The sequence below is a fragment of the Diabrotica virgifera genome, chromosome 4 (assembly GCF_917563875.1).
Source record: "Diabrotica virgifera virgifera chromosome 4, PGI_DIABVI_V3a".
In the NCBI taxonomy this organism is placed as follows: Eukaryota; Metazoa; Arthropoda; class Insecta; order Coleoptera; family Chrysomelidae; genus Diabrotica; species Diabrotica virgifera.
The window spans coordinates 149944356-149970311 of NC_065446.1; positions in this window are offsets into that span (position 1 = coordinate 149944356).

Consider the following 25956-nt stretch of genomic DNA (forward strand, 5'->3'; position numbering starts at 1 on the left):
CGTTATATGCTGATGACACAAAAATATATGCCAATCCTATCACAAACCAGTTAGCCCTCCAAAGAGACTTGGACTCTATTTTTACTTGGTGTTCCCAGTGGTTACTACCCTTAAACACGGAAAAATGTGTAGTGCTTAGAATTGGTAAAAACAATCCACTTGTGCCGTACTTCGTTAACGGACAACCATTAGATTCAGTGTTCTCGTATAACGACCTCGGTGTTATCGTAAACAGCAGCCTAACGTGGTCCGACCATATTCAGTCTATTTGTAAACGTGCGAACTCCAGACTATATCTTATTCGGAGGTGTTTTTCGAGAGCTTCAATGCAGTCATTCTGTAAACTTTACACTATTTACATAAGACCGATTCTTGAATATGCTGGCCCAACGTGGTATCCTGATTTGGTTCGAGACAAAATTTTGTTGGAAAACGTCCAAAGAAAAGCCACTCGAATTCCATTGGGACTGAGAAGACCTTCCCATGAAGAAAGGCTCAGTATGGCCCACCTAACTTCTTTTGGACTTCGCCGACAACGTGGCGACTTAATAACCACATTTAAAATATTAAAACTTAATTTCGGAAATCTCGACGAAATTTTTACAATCAATCAAGATGAACGCCTTAGAGGTCACCAATTTAAACTGAAAAAAGAGAACTTTTGTACGAGACCAAGACAGAATTTTTTAACAAATAGAGTTTTCGATATTTGGAATAACCTGGATGATAACATTGTGTCAGCCCCCTCTACCAACACATTTAAAAACAGACTTGACAGTTTTCTATTATAGTTGAAATATTTTTTTTATGTAAACCCAAATTGTATCTTTTTTTTGTTGTTGTTGTTTTTCTTTATATTGTATTTACTAGTAGGTTACTTATGTAATTTCTTTGTTTTTGGGCATAATAGAGACTTGTCCCTCTGCCCTTGTTTATGTATAATAATAATAATAATAATACACATAATATAGATAAGTACAAAATTTATTTCGCCGAAGAGATGACGGTCGCGATGACGGTCGCGAAATAAATCCTTTTTCCCAATCCTAAAATAGGTTTTACATTAATTTTAAATTTAAATAATTCTTTACAATTTATATATACATACAAATATTATATAGCATAAGCGATGACTGTCGCAGTGACGGTCGCGATGACGGTCGCGATGACAGTCGCGATTACGGTCGCGATGACGGTCGCGAATTCAATGCTTTTTCCCCTATCCCAAAAACGCCCAAAGTCCCTAAAGAAGTTTTCACTTCAAAAAAAAAAATTAAGGCACTCGTGGGAGTGCCGACAGAAGTGAAAACTTATAGTATATAAATTACGAGCTCATCCCGAAATTGTGTCCCGAATAAAGTACGTGCCTCCTAGCGGCGGGATACGGGCAACAATACATTGGCTTATAGGGCAGTCCTTACAGTAGGGATCCTGGCCTATACAGAAAAATGCTGGCGGGTGTGGGGTAATATTGCACTTTGGCTGCATTGGTGGTGTATTGGCTAAACGTGCAGGGCAGGGTATGGTGTTGATAGAAAATGCATTCAGGCATCAAATATTCAAGCAAAATCTTTTCAGGCCATAATAATGAAAAGACTTTTCTCCAATAATATAAAAAAAATTATACTGAAATGATGGCATCTCCTGAGGTAAAATGTGCCGGAAGTAAAATGAGCCTCCGTTCGGATTTCCGGGTGAGGACTATCTCAGGGGGAACACCATTGCAGGTTAGAAAAATCAGGATAGGGTCGTGGAATCTTGGTAGTCTTTACAGGTAAGAGTCTGGAGTTAGTGGATGCGCTCAAACGAAGGAGAGTTCAAATTGCTTGCATTAAAGAAACTAGGTGGAAAGGAGAAAGAGCAAATGAACTAGGTGAAGGATACAAATTGTGGTATGCAGGGAGTAGTAACACTAGAAATGGAGTTGGTATAATTTCTGATAGTGAAATGAAAGATAACGTAGTGGAAGTTGTAAGAACGAGTGATAGAATGATGTCAGTGAAATTTGTAATTGATAAAGAGGTATTTAATGTTGTGTGTGTATGCTCCTCAAACAGGTCTGGGTGAGAATGAAAGAAGAGCTTTCTATGACCAATTAGGAGACGTCCTGAGTGATATTCCGTCAGAGGAGAAAGTTATAATAGGAGGTGATTTCAATGCACATGTGGGCCAAGACAAGGCAGGATACGAAGCAATACATGGGGATTAGGCTTTAGACTACAAATGAAGCTGGAGATGATATGCTTGAATTAGCAACAGCACTAGATATGGCGATTGTTAACACATACTTTAAAAAGAGAGAAACTCAACTTATTACGTACAAAAGTGGACAACATCAATCCCAAATAGACTATTTCATGAAACGGAAAGAAGACATACGTGAATGCAAGGACTGCAAGGTAATAGTTAGTGAGACAGTAAGCCAACAACATAAGCTGCTTGTTCTGGACATCGAAGTAAAAAGTGAAACTAAACCAAAATATCGGAGAGGACCACAAAAAATCAAGTAGTGGATGCTAGAAGATGAGAAAGAAGGTTTATTCAGGGAAAGAATAGTAGAGAAAATATGTTGGAACATGAAAGGAAGCCCTACTACAATTTGGAGAAAAATGGCCACTAGTTTTAAAGAGACTGCTATTGAAATACTGGGGAAAATGTCAGGAAAAATGTTTGAGGATAAAGAGACTTGGTGGTGGTCAAACGTAGTTCAAGGAAAAATAAAAGAGAAGGGAAAATTATATAAAAAGTGGCAAGAAACCAGATCCAACACAGATCTTCAAAACTATATGGTCGCGAAAAAGGAAGCGAAAGTAGCAGTAGCAGAAGCTAAAGCAGAAGCGTATTCAAACCTAAACGATTAACTTGATACCAGGGAAGGCGAAACGAAGATATATAAAATAGCCAAACAGAGACTAAAGAAAGCAAAAGATTTTAACCAGATTAGATGTATCCGAGATGAAAATAATAAAATACCATTTCACGAAAAGGATGTCAAAAAGAGATGGAGAAAGTACTTTGACAGCTTAATAAATGAAGAATTTGACAGCCTGTGGAGTCAACGGAGACAGTAGCAGCAATGGTCACCAAAATAACAAACGAGGAAGTGGCTCAAGCGTTTCAAAAAATAAAGAAAAGAAAAGCGGTAGGATCAGATGATATTCCTGGGGAAGTATGGAAAGCATTGGAAGAGACAGGAACAAGGTGGCTAGCAGGTTTATTTAATAGAATTATGGAAGTTAGAAAAATGCCAGACGAATGGAGAAGCAGTATACTAGTACCTGTCTACAAAAACAAGGGAGATATACAGCAGTGTACAAACTACAGGGCTATAAAACTGCTTAGTCACACCATGAAAATATGAGCGAGAGTAATTGATAGACGGATACGTGAAGAGACCGACATATCCGAGAATCAATTTGGCTTTATTCAGGGCAGATCAACAACAGACGCCATTTTCATTATAAGGCAGTTGATGGAAAAATACAGGAGTAAAGAAACAAACGCCCATATGGTATTCATTGATTTTAAGAAAGCATATGATAGAGTTCCTAGAGAGATTTTGTTGTGGGCACTCAATAATAAAGACGTCCCTGGTGCCTATGTGAAGATTGTGAGGGATATGTATGAGGGAGTAACGACTAGTGTTAGGACAGGTGTGGGAGAGACTGATAAATTTCATGTGAAAGTAGGATTGCACCAAGGCTCGGTGTTTAGTCCGTATTTATTCTCATTAGTTTTGGACAGATAACAGCGAAATTACAGGGTAACATTCCATGGTGCCTAATGTATGCTGATGCCGTCGTGTTAGTAGGAAATAGTGAAAGAGACTTAGAACAAAAACTGGAACAGTGGACACGAGCTCTGGAGGGAAAAGGCCTAAAACTTAGTAGGACAAAGACAGAGTATTTGGAATGTTCATTTAAAGATGGAGTTACTACAAATAAAATGGTACCTTTGGATGGTGAACTGATTGTAAAAAGCAATAGTCTTATGTACCTGGGATCGGTATTACAGAGTAATGGAGAAATAGATGAAGATGCATGCAGTAGAATTAGGGCTGGATGGATGAAGTGGAAGGAAGCGAGTGGTGTGTTGTGTGACAGAAAAGTTCCAATGAAGCTGAAAGGAAAATTCTATAAAACAGCCATAAGACCGGCTATGATGTACGGAACTGAATGTTGGGCAGTGAAAAAGAAAGAGGAACAACGAATGCATGTGGCGGAGATGAGAATGCTTAGATGGATGAGTGGAGTGACAAGAAAGGATAAAATTAAAAATGAGTATATTAGGGGAAGTCTAGGTGTGGCACCAATTGTTCCCAAAATAAAGGAGCATAGGTTGAGATGGTTTGGACATGTTCAACGTCGAGACGTTAATCATCCAATACGAAGAGTAGCTGAAGTGCAGATTACTGGAAGGAGTAGGAGAGGAAGACCAAAGAAGACGTGGGGGGAGACGATTAGGCAGAACATGTTGGTAAAGGGGATTAATATTGATATGACCCAGGATAAAATTGTGTGGAGAAATGCAATTATGGAAGCCGACCCCGCATAGGGATAAGGCAAAGAGAATTATGATGATAAATTACGAGCTCAATGCTTTTTCCCCCACCAAAAAAAGTGCTATACCTATATCATATACGCGATGCGTTTGCCCTATGCTATTTATGTATACACACACATAATTTATATACGTACAAAATTTATTTCAGCGAAGTGACGACGGTCGCAAATTCAATAATTTTTCCCGATTAACCCGGCATTGGTCGCTAGGTCGGTTGTTACGCGGGTGGTCGCGCGTGTGATTTTCTCTCACATATTCAACTTTTGCCATCCTTTACAATATTTCACAAAAAAGATGAGGTTTCATCAACGATAAAGCCATTTGCTTTAAAAAGACACGACGTTTTTCTGTTTTATTATTATTATCTTGAAATAAAATGTGATTATTGATGCCGCCAAATTTAACATTGATAAAATATGGTAAGTGACCATCTACAACTAACCCGTGAAGCACAATATAGGATTTTCATATCATCGACCACATTCATGGCGCCTTTTATTACATCATAAAAGGATATTATTTTAGGTTTTAAGGGGAAAAATAGAATAAATTTTTATACACAGTTGGTGACGCTAGTGGTCGCTTGATAAGAGAATCTCTCACATGAAGGGCACTTACTCAACAATATGGTGATACTAATTAAACTGAGCCACTATCTGAGCGGACGAGTCTATTAGATTGTCGAGAGAGGATAGTTAGGAGACTAGAAAGAACTACAAAGCGTATAATTCCCCAGAAAGAAAGTTGTGCGAAATTTGCCAAAACTGCGAGAGAAAATCTCATATAGCGACCACTGGCTGGTTAAAGAAGTGCACACCGTCCCTAGAAAAAATTTAAATTGAAAAATTTATTTCGTCGAAGCGATTACGGTTGCTAATTTAATACTTTTTTCCCGTGCAAAAAGTGCAAAACGTCACTCAAGAAGTTTTCACTTCAAATATTTATTTCGTCGAAGCGATGATGGTCGATGACGGTGGCTAATTTAATACTTTCTCCCATCCAAAAATGCGCAACGTCTCTAAAGAAGTTTGCACTTCAAGAATTTATTTCGTCGGAGAGATGACGGTCGCGATGACGGTCCTTAATTCAATACTTTTCCCCCATCCAAAAAGTGCAAAACGTCCCTAAAGAAATTTTCACTTCAAAAATTTATTTCGTCGAAGCGATGAAGGTCGCTAATTTAATAATTTTTCCCCATCCAAAAAGTGCACAACGTCCCTCAAGAAGTTTTCACTAAAAAAATGTATTTCATCGAAGCGATGACGGTCGCTAATTTAATACTTTTTTCACAGGTCGCTATTTTAATAATTTAAAGCGATGAATGTCGCTAATTTAATAATTTTTCCCCATCCAAAAAGTGCACAACTTCCCTCAAGGAGTTTTCAATAAAAAAATGTATTTCATCGAAGCGATTACGGTCGCTAATTTAATACTTTTTTTCATCGAAAAATTGCACAACGTCCCTAAAGAAGTCTTACTTCAAATATTTATTTCGTCGAAGCGATGACGGTCCATAATTCAATACTTTTCCCACATCCAAAAAGAGCAAAACGTCCCTAAAGAAATTTTGACTTTAAAAATTTATTTCGTCGAAGTGATGACGGTCGCTAATTTAATAATTTTTGCCCACCCAAAAAGTGCACAACGTCCCTCGAGAAGTCTTGACATCAAAATTTTTTTCATCGAAGCGATGGCGGTCGCGATGACGGTCGCTAATTGAATACTTTTTTCCATCCAAAAAGTGCACAACGTCCCTAAAAAAGTTTTCACTTCAAATGTTTATTTCGTCAAAGTGATGACGGTCGCTAATTTAATACTTTTTCCCATCCAAAAAGTGCACAACATCCCTAAAGAAGTTTTCACTTTTATACATATACGTACAAAATTTATTTCGCCGAAGAGATGACGGTCGCGATGGCGGTCGCGAAATAAATCCTTTTTCCCCATCCTAAAATAGGTTTTACATTTATTTTAAATTTAAATATTTCTATACAATTTATATATACATACAAATAATATATAGCATAAGCGATGACAGTCGCAATGACGGTCGCTATGACGGTCGCGAATTCAAGGCTATATGGCCCAAAATAGGAATGGATTGTCAAAGTCGTAGAGGAACATAAAATCTTGTTGTTGGCCTTCAAATAGACGACTTTTATATCCTCAAAATTCGGTGGAAGAGTGGTGGAGGAACTAATCATAACAAAGGGAGGAGAAACAGGTAATTGCAGAATATTCGCCAAAATCTCCAGCAGCGCCAATAAACAAAGACATAAAAGTAGACAAAGGACACTGTAAGCTGAATAGGCAGTTAAAGCTGATGGTATTGACAGATGATGGCCTATGCAGATTCTGTCACCTAGAAAAATAAACAGCAGAGCACATTTTATGTCAGTGTAATAGCCTGGAAAATAAGTGGTTACATATTTGCATTCGGCGAAGAAAAGCCACCGGAAAAAAGCTACATGGAATTTTCAGTCTCTAAGTTAGTAGACCCTTTAAAAAGACAAATAATGCTTTTGGAATTCCAAAATGTTTGTTTACGTTCATTTTTCGAGACTGATTCATATATCTCCAGTGGAGTGATAAAGAAACTATCAAAAATTAAATAGTAGTAGATAGATATAATATGTCCTTTTTAAATATAGGTCCAGTATATGTATAAAGTGTCATTTAAAGGCACACCTAGATCATCACCTAGACTGGCGTCGAGGACAACATGAAGTTTTAAAACAGCCGAATTAACAATTTTTTCTCTAATACTGCATGATTAACAAAGTAGTAAGAAGTTGGAGATTAACAGTCGTGTTTAGAAACCGGTATCATATGTTGGATTTACTATAATCGGTCATAAACCCAACATGTTTTGGTTCTTAGAGTATTGGCATTTTCCTTAAACGTTTCTATAGCAAAAAACGTTGATATGTCTTAGAATAAGTATCGAACAAAATAGAACTGGATTGTTAAAATGGTAGAGAAACGTAAAATCTAGTTGTTGGCCTTAGAAAAGTTAACGACTTTTATATCCTCACAATTTTGTTGGAAGAATGGTGGAGGAACTAATCAGAACAAAGAGAAGCAAAACCAGTAATTGCATAGCATAAGCCAGAATTTCCGGCAGACCCAATAAACAAAGAAAGAAAAGCAGTAAAAGGACATTATAAGCTAAATAGGCAGATAAACCTGATGGGATTTGCAGATAATGGCCAATACAGATTCTCTCACTTTGAAGAATAAACTGCAGATCCCATTTTATGTTAGTGTAATAGCCTGGCAAATAAGTAGTTACATGTTTGCAATCAGCCAAACAAAGCCACCGAAACAGATATACATGGAATGTAGAGTCTCGAATTTATTAGACCCTTTAAAAAGGAAAATAAGTCTTTTGGAATTCAAAAAATCTTTGATTACGTTAATTTTTCCACTCTACTTCCTATATCGCAAATGGAGTAGTAAGAAAAATATCGAAAATTAACTAGTAGAGGATAGACGATGTTTTGAAGCATAGGACCACTTTATTATGTATAAAGTGTCATTTAGACTTAGAGACACACCTCGACCGTCATGTAGACTGGCGTCGAGGACAACATGAATTGTTAAAACACACGAATTAATAATTTTTTCTTTACATACTGCATGATTAGCAAAGTAGTAAGAAGTCGGCGATTTACAGTCGGGTTTAGGAACCGGTATCATTGGATTTATGTCGATCGGATAGCTCAGTGCGACTAGCGGCTGACCCGCACTTCACTTCGCCGTGAGGTACGAGAGTTCAAGCCCAAGCCAGGCCATCGGAAAAACAAAAAGGCTAACGCGTCAGTATAAAATTCTAAATATGAATCTGGTGCTTAGACTGGAATATAAGGGCATCTGATCGACCTATGAGGGAGCAGTACGGCAAGGGATAAGGGCTTGCGGCTCGGTGATACTCCCCCATAGATCCCTACCGAAGGGAGTTGACGCCTAAGAACGGTGTATATATATATGTTATATGAGAAAATATTAACCTTGAACTAGCTTAAGTTCGCCGACTTCATATTTCATCATCCCATTCCCATAGAAACCGCTGAGCACGCAGTAGATGAACTTTGTACGAACCGTTGGCCAATTCTCATGGGAACAGCGATTCAGCACTTTATACGAAACCTATAAATTGCCATTTTCAGATGCCGGGACCACTCTTAGCTGCAACTTCGACCAGTCCAGTTATTGTAGTCATTTTAAATTAATTTAACTTTGTACTATTATGTAAACTTATTGTATAACAAATAAAATCTTTTTTTAAAAAGTCAAATACGTGATCAGTGATCTAACAATTGGCGCAGTCAGTAGGATCCGTTTAACGTTGCTAGAACACGTGTATACTCACTGGCAGCGGCGGATTCTTATCCCTTAACGGATCAAAGAATCTACGGAAGTCCTCACTCCTGTGAACTACGGAAGGAACACCTAGTGAAGCCCCTGGTAGCCGATCAGAGAGAACAAGACGACCCTTAAAGAAGAAAGAATCTCCGAACAACCTCACTCCTGCGATCTACGGAAGGAACACCTAGTGAAGCCCCTGGTAGCTGAGCAGAGAGAACAAGGCGTCCTGATGTTCTTCTTTATGTAAGTGGATTTTGAATCATCTCGTTAATAATTTTGTTATAATAATTTACAAAATTGACTATACTGCAAGTCAATTAGTCAAGATACAAAAAAAAATTACAAGTTGATTATCTAATATTTCAAAGTATTAATATTGCCATTTTTCTTTATACTATTTTATACTGATATTTTATTGACATATTTTTTTTACTTGGTATATTTCTGACATATTTTCTTGACATATTTTTTATTACTTGCTATATTTTTGGTATATTTTCTATTGATAATTTTTTTATTGATATATTTGATACATTTTTATTGATATATTATTTGATATTTTATTGATACATTTTGTCTCTATATAACATTTTTATTTTTATTGATACATTTTTGCCCTTTATATACCACTACATTTTTTTCTCCCTTACATACAGATATTTTATATTTCTCCGTACTTCTATTTTACATATCCCATTTGTTTAAAAATATCCCGCAAAATGCCCGAGACACGTTCCCAAACTCAACAAGAAATCGAACCATATAAGCTTTCGGAAATTTTTTCCATTATCCCAGAATTTGAAGGCGATCCGATTTCTCTTTCAACATTTTTAGATGCGTGCGACTGTGCTATTAAGATGGCCACATGCGATCAGCGCGTTCTTTTAACGATTCACATAAAAAATAAACTCAAAGGTAAAGCTGCACAGCTTATTAATTCTAGAAAACCACTTTCTTATAAAGAAATAAAACAATTACTACATCTACATTTCGGAGACAGTAGAGACCTGACCTCCTTAATACAAAACTTACAAAGACTAAGACAACTATCTAATGAATCCCCTCTAACTTTCTTTAACCGCTTACAAGTTCTGAATGCAAAAATGCACGCCTCGATCCAAATAGCAGATTTATCCGCAGAACAAAAAACTGCCCAATGTGACTTAATCGATACCATGGCCCTAAACACACTTTTAACCGGTTTAGAACCTCGTCTAGGACAAATTATTAGGGCTAGTAACCCTAAAGATCTCATTGAAGCAAGCAATCGTATCCGACGCGAACTTCAATTGTCATATTTTGAAGAACAAAAATCCAATTCTAAGCCAACTATTCCTAAACCCTCTCAGCCAATGAGAAGACCCTCGTCTCAGTTTACAAAATGCACAAATTGTGGCCGAATGGGTCATCAAAATTTTGAATGCCGCTCTTCCCGTTTCGTACAACCAAATCAATCTTTTTCTAGGCCTAACGGTTATCAAAACCAATATAATAATGGACCTAACAACTATCAAAACAATCAAAACCCTAATAGGAATCAATATTCCTCCAACAATCCAAATTTCAACCAACAGAGACCTTCCTTTTCATCTCAAAATCAAAATCAAAATCGTCCATCCGTTATTCAAAGAAACCCAAATTTTCAAAGGGCACATGTTTTAAATGAACACCCTGATGAAATGACGACTAACTATTATACAGACGATTACTATACAGATAATTATTATAATACCAATAACTATGAAACAGATTATTATACAGAAAATAATCTACAAACAGATAACTTTTACGAAACCAATAACACACTCGACACAGAAAATTATCAGGATTTTCTTTCACTTCAGAATCAAAATCATCCTCCCAACCATACGAACCCTTCAACGGATATTACGAATATTTAAGAACAAATCCAAGCAGTCAACTTAGACAATTTTCATCCGGATCTCAATTTTCCGGAACAAAGGTTCCTGTAACCCCATTTCATACCATGAGTTCAAAAAATTTATATTACATTAACGATGCTACCAATACTTTTAAACTTTTAATCGACACAGGTGCTGGAATCACTGTTTTCAAAGAAAACACAGCACGTAATTATCATAATACATTTCCTGAAAACGTTACTATCCAAGGTATAACCGATCAAAAATTGTTAATAACAGAATCTGTCCTTATTCCCTTCACTGACGATAATCCTCACAAAGTATTTATTTTCAATTTAGACATTGATTTCGATGGCATAATAGGCCTAGACTTTCTAGATCATTATGAATGCGTAATAGATCTCAAATCACGACAGTTGCATACAAATTTTAAAACTCTCACCCTTCACAAAGTAGGACACGATACAAAAACACACCTCCTAAAGACATATCACCGACACACCCTAGAGAAACAAGACAAAATAAACCTAAAATAAAAATTAAACCAGATTCTAAACAGGAATCAAATTTAAAATACCAAAACCCTATGAATGAAAAATACACTATCGTAAATAACCGAGATCAAGACAAAAATCTTGAAAGACCGGAGAGAAAACGAATAAAAGGAAAAAACATAATTACCATTGACAGCCGGACCGAACAAATATGCAGACTAAAATGCAACTTATCAAATACAGATGCCATATTATCAGCTCAAGAAATAGAAAAAGTTAGATTACCTCACGCATTAGTCCATGTAGACGAAAATGGAGAATTCTTAACTTCCGTCCTAAATGCTAATGCTATGCCGAAGACAATCGAATTTTCAGACATTTCAATTGAACCTTTCAAAAATTCGGAGACAATCCTAGCCTACAACGGAAATGATTTTGGAGAACCCGTAGTAGATAGAACAAGAATAATTAAAGAACAACTAAGAATTGATCACCTAAATTTCGAAGAACAAGAACTGATTTTAGATATCTGTACTGAATATGCAGATGTATTTTATGTCGAAGGCGACAAATTGACTTTCACAAACGAAATCAAGCACAAAATCGATACAAACAACGCTAAACCTATCTTCACTAAATCCTATAGATATCCTCAAATACATAAGGAAGAGGTAAAGACGCAAATTAATAAAATATTAGAAGAAGGAATAATCCAGAAAAGCGTGTCGTCATATTCGAGTCCAGTCTGGGTTGTACCGAAGAAATTGGATGCCTCAGGAAAACAAAAATGGCGAGTTGTTATTGATTATCGCAAGCTTAACAAACTGACAGTACAAGACCGTTATCCTCTACCACAAATATCAGAACTATTAGACCAATTAGGAAGATGCCAATACTTCACAACACTAGATTTAGCGTCTGGATTTCACCAGATTGAAATCGAGCCACAAGACATCCAGAAAACGGCCTTTTCCGTCGAAAATGGACATTACGAATTTGTCCGCATGCCATTCGGACTAATGAATGCTCCATCTACTTTCCAAAGAGTAATGGACAACATCCTCTTGGGAATACAAAACGAAAGATGCCTAGTATACATGGATGACATAATCATCTACTCACCCACTATCCATGAGCACATGTCACGACTAACAGAAGTTTTTAAAAGGTTACGAAAAGCAAATTTAAAAATACAGCCAGACAAATGCGAATTTCTAAGAAAAGAAGTGGCATATTTGGGCCACCTTGTAACAGAAAATGGAGTAAAAACAAATCCAGCTAAAATATCTTGCATCAAAAACTTCCCGGAACCAAAGAACACCAAAGAAATAAAATAATTTTTAGGCTTAGCCGGTTACTACAGAAGATTTATTCCAAATTTTGCCAAAATTTCTAAACCACTTACAAAACTACTGCAGAAAGACGTACCTTTTATTTTTAATTCCGAATGCAAAGAAGCCTTTAACAAACTTAAAAATATTTTAACATCAGATCCAATACCCATATATCCGAATTTTGAGGAACCATTTTTACTAACAACTGACGCTAGTGCATTCGCGATTGGAGCCGTTCTATCACAAGGCCCTATAGGAAAAGATTTACCCATAGCTTATGCCTCTAGAACATTATGCGGTGCAGAAACAAAATATTCAACCATAGAGAGAGAGTTACTAGCTATCGTATGGGCAGTCAAACATTTTAGACCATATCTTTTTGGCCGAAAATTTACACTTATTGCCGATCATCGACCCCTTACATGGCTTTTCTCGATAAAAGATCCCGGAAGCCGATTAGCGCGTTGGCGCCTAAAACTCGAAGAATACAATTATAAAATAGAACATCGTGCAGGAAAAATAAACAGAAACGCTGATGCCCTCTCAAGGATTAAGATTAACCATTTTAAGGATTGTGCAAACTTTCAATCGAAAATCACATTACATGCATCGAATGAAGACGACACGGACACACAAGAAAACGAGTAAGACAACGATGAAGAAGATATAGAAAAAATGTTCGAAGAACTTGACAAGTTTTTCGAACTTTATAAAACTAAGTCGATAATAGATTATTCTAAAGTTGAAACATCGAATAAGGACTTATTAGACAAATCTAACAAAAATATTGTTACCTTTTTCTGGCAAAATAAACTTGAAGAACTTCACGAGAAAATAATGAATGACATATTCGAAGAAAACATGGAATATAGTAACAGAAGAATTAATATCGTACACAGCAAAACAGTAAAAGATCGAAAATATTTTATTATACCATTACCGTTTGATCCCGAACGAGTAATATCGCATCTGTTTCTTGTAGTTTTTGCAAATAAAGATCAATTCGATGAATCAAAAATATATTGTGTCGAAAATAATCTCGAACTACCTATTCTAGAGATATTTTCTTATATTTTTGCTGACAAAGAATTAAAATTAAGAATCTGTCAAAATATAATTAAATCAGCTAGCGAAGACGAAATCCCTCAAATTTTAGATCATTACCATTGTGGTAAAAATAATTTACACCGTGGAATAAACGAAACTGTCAGAAGAATTAAGGAAAAATATAATTGGAAAAATTTAACAAAATATGTAGAGAAATTTGTAAAAGCATGTGAAATTTGCCAAAAGGTTAAAATTTGTAGGAAAAACTTAAGTGGACCACTAGTCATAACAGAAACTCCAAAAACACCATTTGAAAGAATCAATATGGACATATTCGAATACCCCACTAGAAATTATGCATTAACTATTCGTGACGAATTGACAAAATTCACACAAGCCTATCCTTTAGAAGACAAAAAGGCAGTAACAGTAGCCAAGACACTCCTACTCTTCTTTCAACACTATGGAACACCACTAAGAATTCATTGTGACTGCGGTCGAGAATTCGAAAATGCTATAATCAAAGATCTATGCGAATTATATGACATCAAACTAACATTTTCTAGTGTTAACCATCCACAATCTAATGGATCCGTAGAGAGATTTCATGCCACACTCTCAGAAATGATTAGAGCAAATCAAGCCGAAAACCCGAATGATCATCCCTTCAATATACTCCCTTATGCAGTAATATGTTATAACAACACGAAAAATAAGACCCACGGTTTTACACCATATGAACTTATATTTGGGCACACTGCAGGCCGTCCACCAGAAACTCTATACAATCAAAAAACACTAATGAGTAAATATATTCGAGATCTAAATAATCGCATAGAATATTTTTACAAAGTAGCCAGAGCAAAAACAGAGAGACAGAAAGAAAAGGCGAAAGTAAGATTTGACGAAAATATTTCAGCACAAGGACCTGATTTTAAAATTGGTGATAAAGTCTACGTAAAATAATCCCAAATTAAATCCAAATCGGAAAATCTTTTTAATGGACCTTTCGAAATTCAAGAAATTTTTACAAATTCCGCAATTATCCTAAATCCCAAAACTAACCAAACTTCTAAAGTAAATTTTGACAGACTAAAACCTTATTTTGAATAATTTTCCTTTACAGATTCTATGGACTCCTTTCTATCGTCCAATCCCAAATTCTCCTCACTCCCATTAATAACACAATTGGAATATTTTTTCATGAAAAAGGAACTATCCGAATATCTAACGACAAATGAACTTTACTTGTTTACAAAGAATTATTGCCTATCAAAACTACAATATCCAACAATGACAAAATTTTGGAAAACCTATTAGAAAAATTTATTAACGTGGATACACCGAGAAAACTTGCCTTTCAAGCCGAAGTACAGACACATGTTAGTCTGCTAAAACAAATCTCAAACTCCGTTAACTTAAAATATAAAGAAATAACCTCTGACACAGTACCTTATAATAAACGCGTAAAACGCGGTTTAGTAAATGGTATTGGAACAATATGGAAATCCATTACTGGAAATTTGGACGCCTCTGACGGCGAATACTTTAATAAATGTATAAATAGGATAAATTCCGATGAAACTCAAATTGAAAATCTCTTAAAAAATCCAATATCTGTTAACACTTCAATTATAAAAACTTTCAACACTACTATTCAAAAATTGCAAATAGACGAAGAAACCTTTAACAACGACTTAAAAACTATAGAGACTACACTTCTGGACATTAATAATGACATCTCCTTTTACCAAGCACAATTACAAATACTAGATTTATGTGAGTCCTTAATGGAAAGCTACGTATTTTTAGAAAATTATTTAAATGATATACTAAATTCTATCACATTCTCTCGCCTACAAATTTTACATAGTTCTATTATTTCGCCCATAGACTTAATGGAAGCATTAAAAGAAATCTCACAGTCATTACAAAATAACGTTTTGCCTCTACCCAATTATATGTCAAATATAGCTCAGTATATTGACATAATAAAACTACAAGCTTATCAGCTTGATTCAAAAATTGTTTTCGTTCTCGAAAGTCCGTTAGTTGATCCCGAAATCTTCACTTTGTATCAACTATATTCAATACCAATATTAGATAATCAAACTGGTTTTCATCATATACTTTCAACTGTTCATAAATACATAGCGCGAGATGATGATTCAATTTCATATGTCTTACCCATGGACACCGAAAAATGCAATCAAATCAGTCAAAACCAAAGAATGTGTACAGACATTCTTCCGTACCCCATAGACACCGATGCTATATGCGAAGCCCAGCTTTTGAAACCTCTCAGCAACTTGCCAAAAACTTGCCAGATGTCCATGCTCTTGGTACAAGGTTACAACGTTCAAGAAATTGACCGAAATTTATGGTTGCTGACCATTTCCGATCCATTACCAGTAACAATCAAATGTGCAAGAAAAGATGTCACTACACGAATAATCAAAACAAATTCAATCTTAAGATTAATTCCCGAATATATTGCATTCATTGGCAGTACCAGAATTCATGCCAAAGACCAAATCGAGAAATATACAAATATTACGTATAGAAGTCACCCAGTTAACGTACCCTACAGATGCTGTGACCATTTTGAGACAAAGAGTCACCTATCAAAACTGAAACCACTAAAACTCAGTAAGATCAACGTAGATGACTTAAATATTGCACAACACAAGTTGGACCAATATTCAGAAGAGCTGAACCATATCATGAGCCAAGCATTCATCGAGGAACATTTACCCTTATTCACCATATCTACCTTATCCCTGATTATCATCCTAGTTATCTTATACCTTTGCTGTAAATATCGAACCAAAATATTCCCAAAAATTGCAATCTCCTTGTCCCAGGATCAGCCTCCAACTCCAGCACCACGCAGGAATTCCATTAGACAGAAACTTCAAAGCTTAACCTCCTTCAGAAGAAGACCCAATGTCCAACAAGAAAGCGAAGAAGAAGCAGAAAGACCAATTTCTCTGTAAAAGTCAAAGAAATGGCATTGACTTTTCACTAATAAGGGGAGTTGTTATATGAGAAAATATTAACCTTGAACTAGCTTAAGTTCGCCGACTTCATATTTCATCATACCATTCCCACAGAAACCGCTGAGCAAGCAGCAGAGGAACTTTGTACGAACCGTTGGCCAACATTCATGGGAACAGCGATTCAGCACTTTATACCAAACCTATAAATTACCATTTTCAGATGCCGGGACCACTCTTAGCTGCAACTTCGACCATTCCAGTTATTTTAGTCATTTTAAATTAATTTAATTTTGTACTATTTTGAAATATTATTGTGTAACAAATAAAGTTCTTTTTTTAAAAAGTCAAATACGTGATTAGTGATCTAACATATATATATATATATATATATATATATATATATATATATATATATATATATATATATCATTGGATTTATTATAACCGGTCATGAACTCAACATATTTTGGCCCTTCGCGTTTTGGCATTTTCCTGAAACGTTTCTATACCAAATTAATTGTTAATAATATCTTAGAACAATTATCGAACAAAATAGGACTGGCTTTTCAAATTGATAAAAGTTGACATTCGAAAAGTTAAAGATATTTATATCCTCACAAGTTAGGTGGAAGAAAGGTGGATGAACTAATTAGAACAAAGAGAGGCGAACCAGATAATTGCAGAACATTCGCCAAACTCCCCGGCAGACCCAATAAATATAGATAGAAAAGCAGTCAAAAGACACTGTAAGCTGAATAGGCAGTTAAAGCTGAAGGGATTGGCGGATGATTTACGCAGAGTCTGTCCTCTAGAAGAATAAATAGCGGAGCACATTTTATGCCAGAGTAATACCCTGGCAAATAAATGGTTACGTATTAGCATTCGGCGGAGAAAGCCACTGGAAAAGAGCTATATTGAATATTCACTCTCAAACTTTTTAGACCCTTTAAAAAAGAAAATCTACGTCTACTATCATATGTTGGGGTTACTATTAGACGGAGAGGCAGCCCTGAAAAATCTATTTGAATTTACTAAAGCTAGATTTTTCACAGTTGGTTACTGTGAGTGTGTAGAGACACACACTGCGGTCGGTGAAGCGAAACGTAGAACAGGGGTTACTGAGAGGGTATCAAAGTTGCTTTCCTACGAAGGTAATTATTTCCATTTACTAAGGCTGAAAATTAGTACACACATTCTAAATTAAATATAAATAAAAGTTATTAGAGTCGGTCAGCTGTATGACGGGATAGAGCCGGTCAGTCGGCCCCAATAGTCGATTGAGGAAATGAAGCCTTTTGGCTCGCAATTTTTTCGTCTAGCATGGATTTACTTGAAATTTTCACGGAAGGTAGGGAATAGTCCAAGGATCATTTTCTATATCATGCCGCTATCATACGCTAAAACCTTGGGGGTGTTTGCCACCCCATCTCGAGGTTGGGAATTTTTATTACATTTTAACCATGTAATTCGATGCAAAAAGTGATTCTAAGAAAAAAATGTTTTTTACATTTTCTTCGTAAAACTAATATTTTTCGAGTTATTCGCGCTTGAAAATAACAGTTTTTCGACGAAAAAATCGACTTTTTTAGAGGGTTTTTTGAGAATACCTCGAAAAATATGCATTTAATCAAAAAAACTGTAGATATCAAAATTACACCTTTTAGCAACACCAACCAAATTATTTTCCAATAATATCTTTAAGGTCAACACAAACCGAGATACGGCATGTTAAAAGGTTAGCTTTTTTTGTCAAATGCATAATTTGAAATATTCAAAGCCAGATAATGGGAAAAATTTGCATTTTTCGAGAAAAACTTAAATAAAATTTTTTCAAGTATTCAATTAGCCCTTTCAAAAAATAATAATAAAAAGTTTCTGTCACGAAAATTAAGCGATTTATAATCAAAAAAATATCGGTACCTGTTTTTCTCTACGAAAAAATTAGTGAAAACAACCCCCTAACTACCTTCCTAATTCAAAATTGGTCTTCACCTTTCTGTAATTCCTTTTATATTTATATTATCGATACACTCAAGGAGATTGACCTATTTAAAATGCCTAATTTTGGAAAATATTATATCTCACTCTGTACTGATTTTCAGCCTTAGTAAATGGATTTAATTACCTTCGTAGGAAAGCAACTTTGATACCCTCTCAGTAATGAGACCCCTCAAAACCGATTTTGTAGGATTTTTAAAGAGCTATAAGATTGTGCAAATTAAATTCCGTAAGATGCCTTAGTTTTTAATTGGGGCGGATTTAAAGGGCACGAGTAAGGGAGTGTTTGCTGGTAAATAGAGATTTTAAACATCTATATCTGGCTAACTATTCACTGTAATAAAAATCTATGCACAGGGTAATTTTAGTCATTAAAAAAGCTACAATTTAGTAGTTTATAATTTTTTTCATATCTTCAGTATTTTCGGAGGTATTTTGAAGTAAAATGTGAAAAATACCAAATTGCAAAAAATCAATTTTCCTTGAAACTACAATTTTTCCAAAATTAGGCATTTTAAATAAGTCAAACTCCTTGAGTTTATTGATAATATAAATATAAAAGGAACTACAGAAAGGTGAAGACCAATTTTGAATTAGAAAGGTAGTTAGAGGGTTGTTTTCACTGATTTTTTCGTAGAGAAAAGCAGGTACCGACATTTTTTGTCGCTTAATTTTCATGCTAGAGACTTTTTATTATTTTTTTTGAAAGGTCTAACTGTATACTTGAAAAAAGATTATTTAAGTTTTCCTCGAAACATGCCATTTTTTCCATTATTTGGCTTTGAATATTTCAAATTATACATTTGACGAAAAAAGCTAACTTTTAACATGCCGTATCTCGGTTTGTATTGATCTTAAAGATATCATAGGAAAAGAATTTGGTTTGTGTTACTAAAAGATACAATTTCGATATCTACAGTTTTTTTGATTAAATGCATATTTTTCGAGGTATTTTCAAAAAACCCTCTAAAAAAGTTGATTTTTTCGTCGAAAAACTGTTATTTTCAAGCGCGAATAACTCGAAAAATATTAGTTTTACGAAGAAAATGTAAAAAACATTTTTTTCTCGGAATCACTTTTTGCATCGAATTGCAGGGTTAAAATGTAATAAAAAATTCCCACCCCCGAGATGGGGTGGCAACCATCCCCAAGTATTTAGCGTATGATAGCGGCATGATATAATATAAAATGATCCTTGGAATATTCCCTACTATACCTTCTGTGAAAATTTCAAGTAAATCCATGCTGGACGAAAAAATTGCGAGCCAAAATGTTTCATTTTCGTCAATCGACTATTGGGGCCGACCGACCGGCTCTGTCCCGTCATACAGCTGACCGACTATAATAACTTTTATTTATATTTAATTTAGAATGTGTGTACTGATTTTCAGCCTCAGTAAATGGAAATAATTACCTTCGTATGAAAGCAAATTTGATACCCTCTCAGTAACCCCTGTTCTACGTTTCGCTTGACCGACCGCAGTATGTTTCTCTACACACTCAGAGTAATCAACTGTGAAAAATGTAGCTTTAGTAAATTCAAATAGATTTTTCAGCGCTGCCTCTTGGTCTATATGGACAAAATGAATTTTTAAAACAGACGAATTCACAATTTTTTCTCTAACGACTGCATGATTAGCAAAGTAGTAAGAAGTTGGTGATTTACAGTCGGGTTTAGGAGCCGGTATCATATGCTGTGTTTACTATAATCGGTCATGAACTGAATATATTTTGGCCCTTCGAGTTTTGACGTTTTCCTGAAATGTTTCTATGGCAAAGAAAACGTTGATACATCTTAGAATAAGTATCGCACAAAATAGGACTTGCTTGTCAAAATGATAGGGGAACGTAAAATCTACTCAACCTCCAATTACAGTAAAAACTGGGGTATTAAATCAAGGATCAGATTTAATGCCCGATATAACAAAATCAGAAATCAAAGAGGCTCTGAAGAAAATGAAAAATAATCGAACCCTAGGCGACCATGGAATAGTATCAGAAGCACTAAAAATTGGAGGAAATATACTAGGTACTTGAAAGAATTAAGCTACTTTTCAATACCTGCCTTCACAACGCCAATATTCCAACAGACTGTAACAACGCTACTATGATTCTATTACACAAAGCAGGAGACAAAGCCAATTTAGAGAATTACAGACCGATTAGCCTCCTCAACCATTTATATAAGTTAATTACGCGAATAATAATTAAGAGAATGGAAAGAAAGTTAGAGACTTATCAACCAAGAGAACAGGCAGGATTCCGAAAAAGTTACGGAACAAATTACCATCTACAAAGTATAAAAACCCTAATAGAGAAAATAGTGGAATACAATAAACCTCTAGTTCTAGTTTTTATCGATTTTCATAAAGCCTTTGACACAGTTGAGCTTAGTAAAATATTACAGGCGCTTAAAGAATGCAGGCTAGATTATAGGTATACAAAATTATTACACAAAATATACTTACAGGCAACAACCACTGTCAAATTACTTACTCACAGTAATCGCATAAAAATAGAACACGGGGTTAGACAAGGAGACCAAATGTCACCTAAACTTTTTAATACGGTCTTAGAACATGCTTTTAAGAGTTTGGATTGGATGACAAAGGGATTAAAAATAGATGGAGAATACCTAAACAACTTACGCTTCGCCGATGATATAGTCATAGTAGCTGGGGATCTAGGTATGGCAAGAGAGATGGTACAAGAACTCGTTGTGGCTACAGAAAATGTAGGTTTAAATATAAACATCTCGAAAACAAAAATAATGACAAATTTGGTACCCAACCAGAACATCAGTATTGTTGGGAAGGAAATAGAACTCGTAGATTGATATAAATACCTGGGACATGAAATTACGATTGGCAGGTATATCCAGACTCATGAACTGAAGAGAAGAATAGGTCTTGGGTGGAAACTTTTAAAAGTGAGTTGCCCACATGCCTAAAGAGAAAGGGATTTTATCAGTGCGTCCTCCCAATCTTGACGTACGGATCAGAAACACTCACCTTAACAAATGCCTCGGCTACCAAACTAAGAGTCACGCAGAGAAGAATGGAGCGGTCAATGTTAGGAATAACTCTGCGAGACAAAATCAGAAACGAAGAAATCAGGAGAAGAACAAAGGTGACTGACGTCATCGAGAGGATAGCCAGGTTGAAATGGAGATGGGCAGGACACATAACTAGAATGACAGATGGGCGATGGACGAAAAGGTTATTAAAATGGAGGCCAAGAGAAGACAAGAGAAGCGTCGGTCGACCGCCTACAAGATGGACTGACGACTTAAGAAAGGTAAATAAAAACTGGATGAGAGCGGCGCAGGATAGATGGGGTTGGAAACGAGGGGAGGAGGCCTATGTTCAGCAGTGGACTTTTGAGGCTGGATGATGATAGCACAAAATGGGATTGGGTTGTCAAAATAGTAGAGGAACGTAAAATCTACTTGATGGCCTTCAAAAAGCTAATGACTATTATATCCTCATAAGTTTGGAGGAAGGAAGGTGGAGGAACTTATCAGAACAAAGAGAGGCGAAACAGGTAATTGCAGAACATTTGCCAAAATCTTCGGCAGATCCAACAAACAAAGGCAAAAAAAACAGTCAAAGGATACTGTAAGCTGAATAGGCAGTTAAAGCTTATGGGATTGGCACATGATGACCTATGGAGATTTTGTCACCTAGAAGAATAAACAGCAGAGCACATTTTATGTCAGTGTGATAGCCTGGTGAATAAGTGGTTACGTATTGGCATTCGGCGAAGAAAAGCCACCGAAAAGATATACATGGAATGTTCAGTCTCGAATTTATTAGACCCTTTAAAAAGGAAAATATTTTTTTTGTAATTCCAAAAATCTTTGTTAACGTTAATTTTTCCAGCCTGCTTCATATATCGCAAGTGGAGTAATAAGGAAAATATCGAAAATTTACTAGTAGAAGATAGATGTTTTTTAAAACATAGGACCAGTACATGTATAAAGCGTCATTTAGAGACACACCTTGACCGTCATGTAGACTGGCGTCGAGGACAACATATTGCATGATTAGTAAAAGTAGTAAGACATTCTAGATTTACAGTTGGATTTGGGGACCGGTATTATTGGATTTACTATAATCGGTCATGAACTCAACATATTTTGGCCCTTCGAGTTTTGGCAGTTTCCTGAAACGTTTCTATATCAAAACAAAATGTTAATACCTATATCCTATAATAAGTGTCGAACAAAATAGGACTGGCTTTTTAAAATGATAGAGGAACGTAAAATCTACTTGTTGGCCTTCGAAAGGTTAACGATATTTTTATTAGGGTGGGCCGAAAAAAACTTTTTTTTTTATTTCGTGTTGCTATACCGCGGAAATGTTTTCAAATTGGTTGATATCTTCCGGTCGCGCATTCGGTCGTAAATTTCAAGAAAATTGGTTGCTTTTGAATAGTTTTTTAAATCACAAAAATATTTTACCTCGTTTATCTATACCGCATATACCTTTCCTTGAGGGGTCAGGATTAAATTTAGGATTAAAATGTGTTTAAAACACAAAAATATTTTATCCCGTTTTGCTATACCTCATATACCTTTCCTTGAGGGGTCAGGATTACTAAGGATTAAAATAAAACAAAGAAAAAAAAGATATATTGGCATGTTGCGGCCGCGCATCATCCATGAAATATCGTTTTTTTTTTCTATTTTCTACTTTGTAGATACAACGTATTTCATAACATAAAACGAGTTCTATAGTTCTACTTCTAATGGAGTTTCGGGCTTCTTAATAAGTACAATTGAAAATAGCTCAAGCATTGAAATACAGTATATTATTTGTAAATTCCATGTAAAATTGCATACATTTACAGTACAATTACAGAGTAATATGCACAACAAATGTGTTTATGAATAGACCCATTGTTAAATTTTACTCTTACTTTTAGTCTTTATTTCAAACAAACTGGTAGGTCTACTAGTCGATATTCACTTAAACTGTGACTTATGTGTGTAGTCTGGCATGGAAGAACTGAAAAGAAGTTTTGTTCTGATGAATCCATCCCTGGAGTTGGTACCAACGACCTTATTCGACGCCTCAGTCACAAGCTTCACACAACGTTCCACAGCTTGCATCTGGCATGGAAACTTATCAAATTTCCATTTACTAACATTTCCAGATAAAGAAATTTTCTATCAGTTGATCTTCGCACTAGGGGTGGGGACGATAACTGACATGTGCCCCAGTCTATCATCTCTGTGTAGTCAGTTGCATTGAAAATAAGTTCTGGAGTAACAAAGTTCCTAGGTACTGGCCTTGTTGTGTTTCTCGCTTTTATTACCCTTCTTACAGCTAGTTCATCAACAACTTGCAGGAGATTTTCAGGTAAAAATCTTAAATATGTTATTGCCTGGAACACGTGCTTTGGGCCTTCTGTGAAATGTTGACTTTCCTTTACACTGAACCAGACAGGCATGTAAAACTTCAAAATGAACGAGACTTAAATTTTATGTTTATGAGTAGGTTCTGCTGTACTCATGTAAGGTTGTATAATACGGTTTGCTGTGGTTAGCCATCTTGAGTGGGAAAGAGGTCCAGAATCGCGACGACAGATACACTGTCGGGAAAGTACCCGACTTCACTGCAGTACAAATGTCAAGCAAATATTGTTGATCCTTCCTCAACAAATTCCGGTCTACATCTGGAATTTCACATTCAGTACTCTTAAAATTGACTAGTGGAAGATTTTCACACGCACTTAACTGGACTCCTAGTGGACCACTAAAAGACTTGGGACCGGATGTTTCACCATCAAGAACTTGAAATAAGTAAATGGCAGTTCATTAAAGTGCAAAAGACACATTCCCCATTGCAATGGTCTATTCAACTGCTCTTCAATTAGGCGAATAATAACCGTTTTCCAGACTGTGTTTGTTACCGTGCCATCATAGCCAATAACATCCAATTCATCTAAGGAAATGGGAAGTGTAGATAAATGAGAAATAATACAGTTAACGATTTCACGAGCTGAACCTGAATAGGGTGAGACATGTCCAATATATTGAACTCGATTCTTAAATTAGTGAGTAGCGCTCTTGTTTCTTGATTCTTCTATATTTTTTAGAATATACCTGATCAAAGACAAGTGTTTTATCTTTCCTGTTATCAATATAGAGTCACTGCAGTAGCAGGTGTACACTTAAACAATTAAACGATATTTTTTAATATTTCATGGACGATGTGCGACCGGAATATGTAAATATGTCTTTTTTAATTTGCTTTATTTTATTCCTGACCCCTCAAGAAAGAAATACGCGGTATAGCAAAATCAGATAATTTTTTTTTGTTTTTAAAAAATTTCAAAAATAACCAATTTTATTAAACTTTACGACTAATGCGCGACCGGAGGATATCAACCAATTTGAAAAATTCTTTTTGTAGTTTAAAGTACCAGTACACTTAAGAAGCCAAAAAAAATAATTTTTTTCAAGAATTTTTTTCTCAAAACCTTTATTAACATTTAACTACCCGCGCATCAAGTTATAACATAACTGCACGAGTGGCGTGGTGGACAAAACAGCGGATTTGTTTTTTTTTTTTAAATACACTAAGTTGTTTGTTATAAACCTTATTCGGCATTAGCGAATACTTGGGGTTCCTTCTCAGTAATTCAATTGAGATTTGTAACTGGAATCCGATTCCATGATAAATAAAATTACTAATAAAAAAATTTTTTAAATGTGATTTTTACATAAGAAAAAGTATTAATGATAAAGAAAAATATATTTTATGCCATAATGACTTAAAAATAATTGAAAGATGTATTTATATCACTACTTATATTATTATAATTGTGGCGTATATTGTCCACCACCGGAAACAACAAATACTAAAATGTAAATTACGACCTTCCAAGAAGGCCGATTATAACGAAACTAAAATCAATTGTAAAGCACATTCTAGTGATAGGTTAGGTAGATAAGCAAGGTCAAAAATTAAATTTTTAAATATATTTGCAGAAGAATGCTTATATCTGGCGTACAAAATACGCCAGCGCGTGTAGTTAAAGGTTAAAAGAATCATAAAACTTTTTAAATATTATTATCTAACCCTTAAACATTACAAAAAAAAAAATTGAAGGCACTCGTGGGAGTGCCGACAGAAGTGAAAACTTCTTATCTTATATAGTAAATAAATTACGAGCTCACTGCTTTTTCCCCATCCAAAAAGAAGTGCTATACCTATATCATATACGCAATGCGTATGCCCTATGCTATTTATGTATACATACA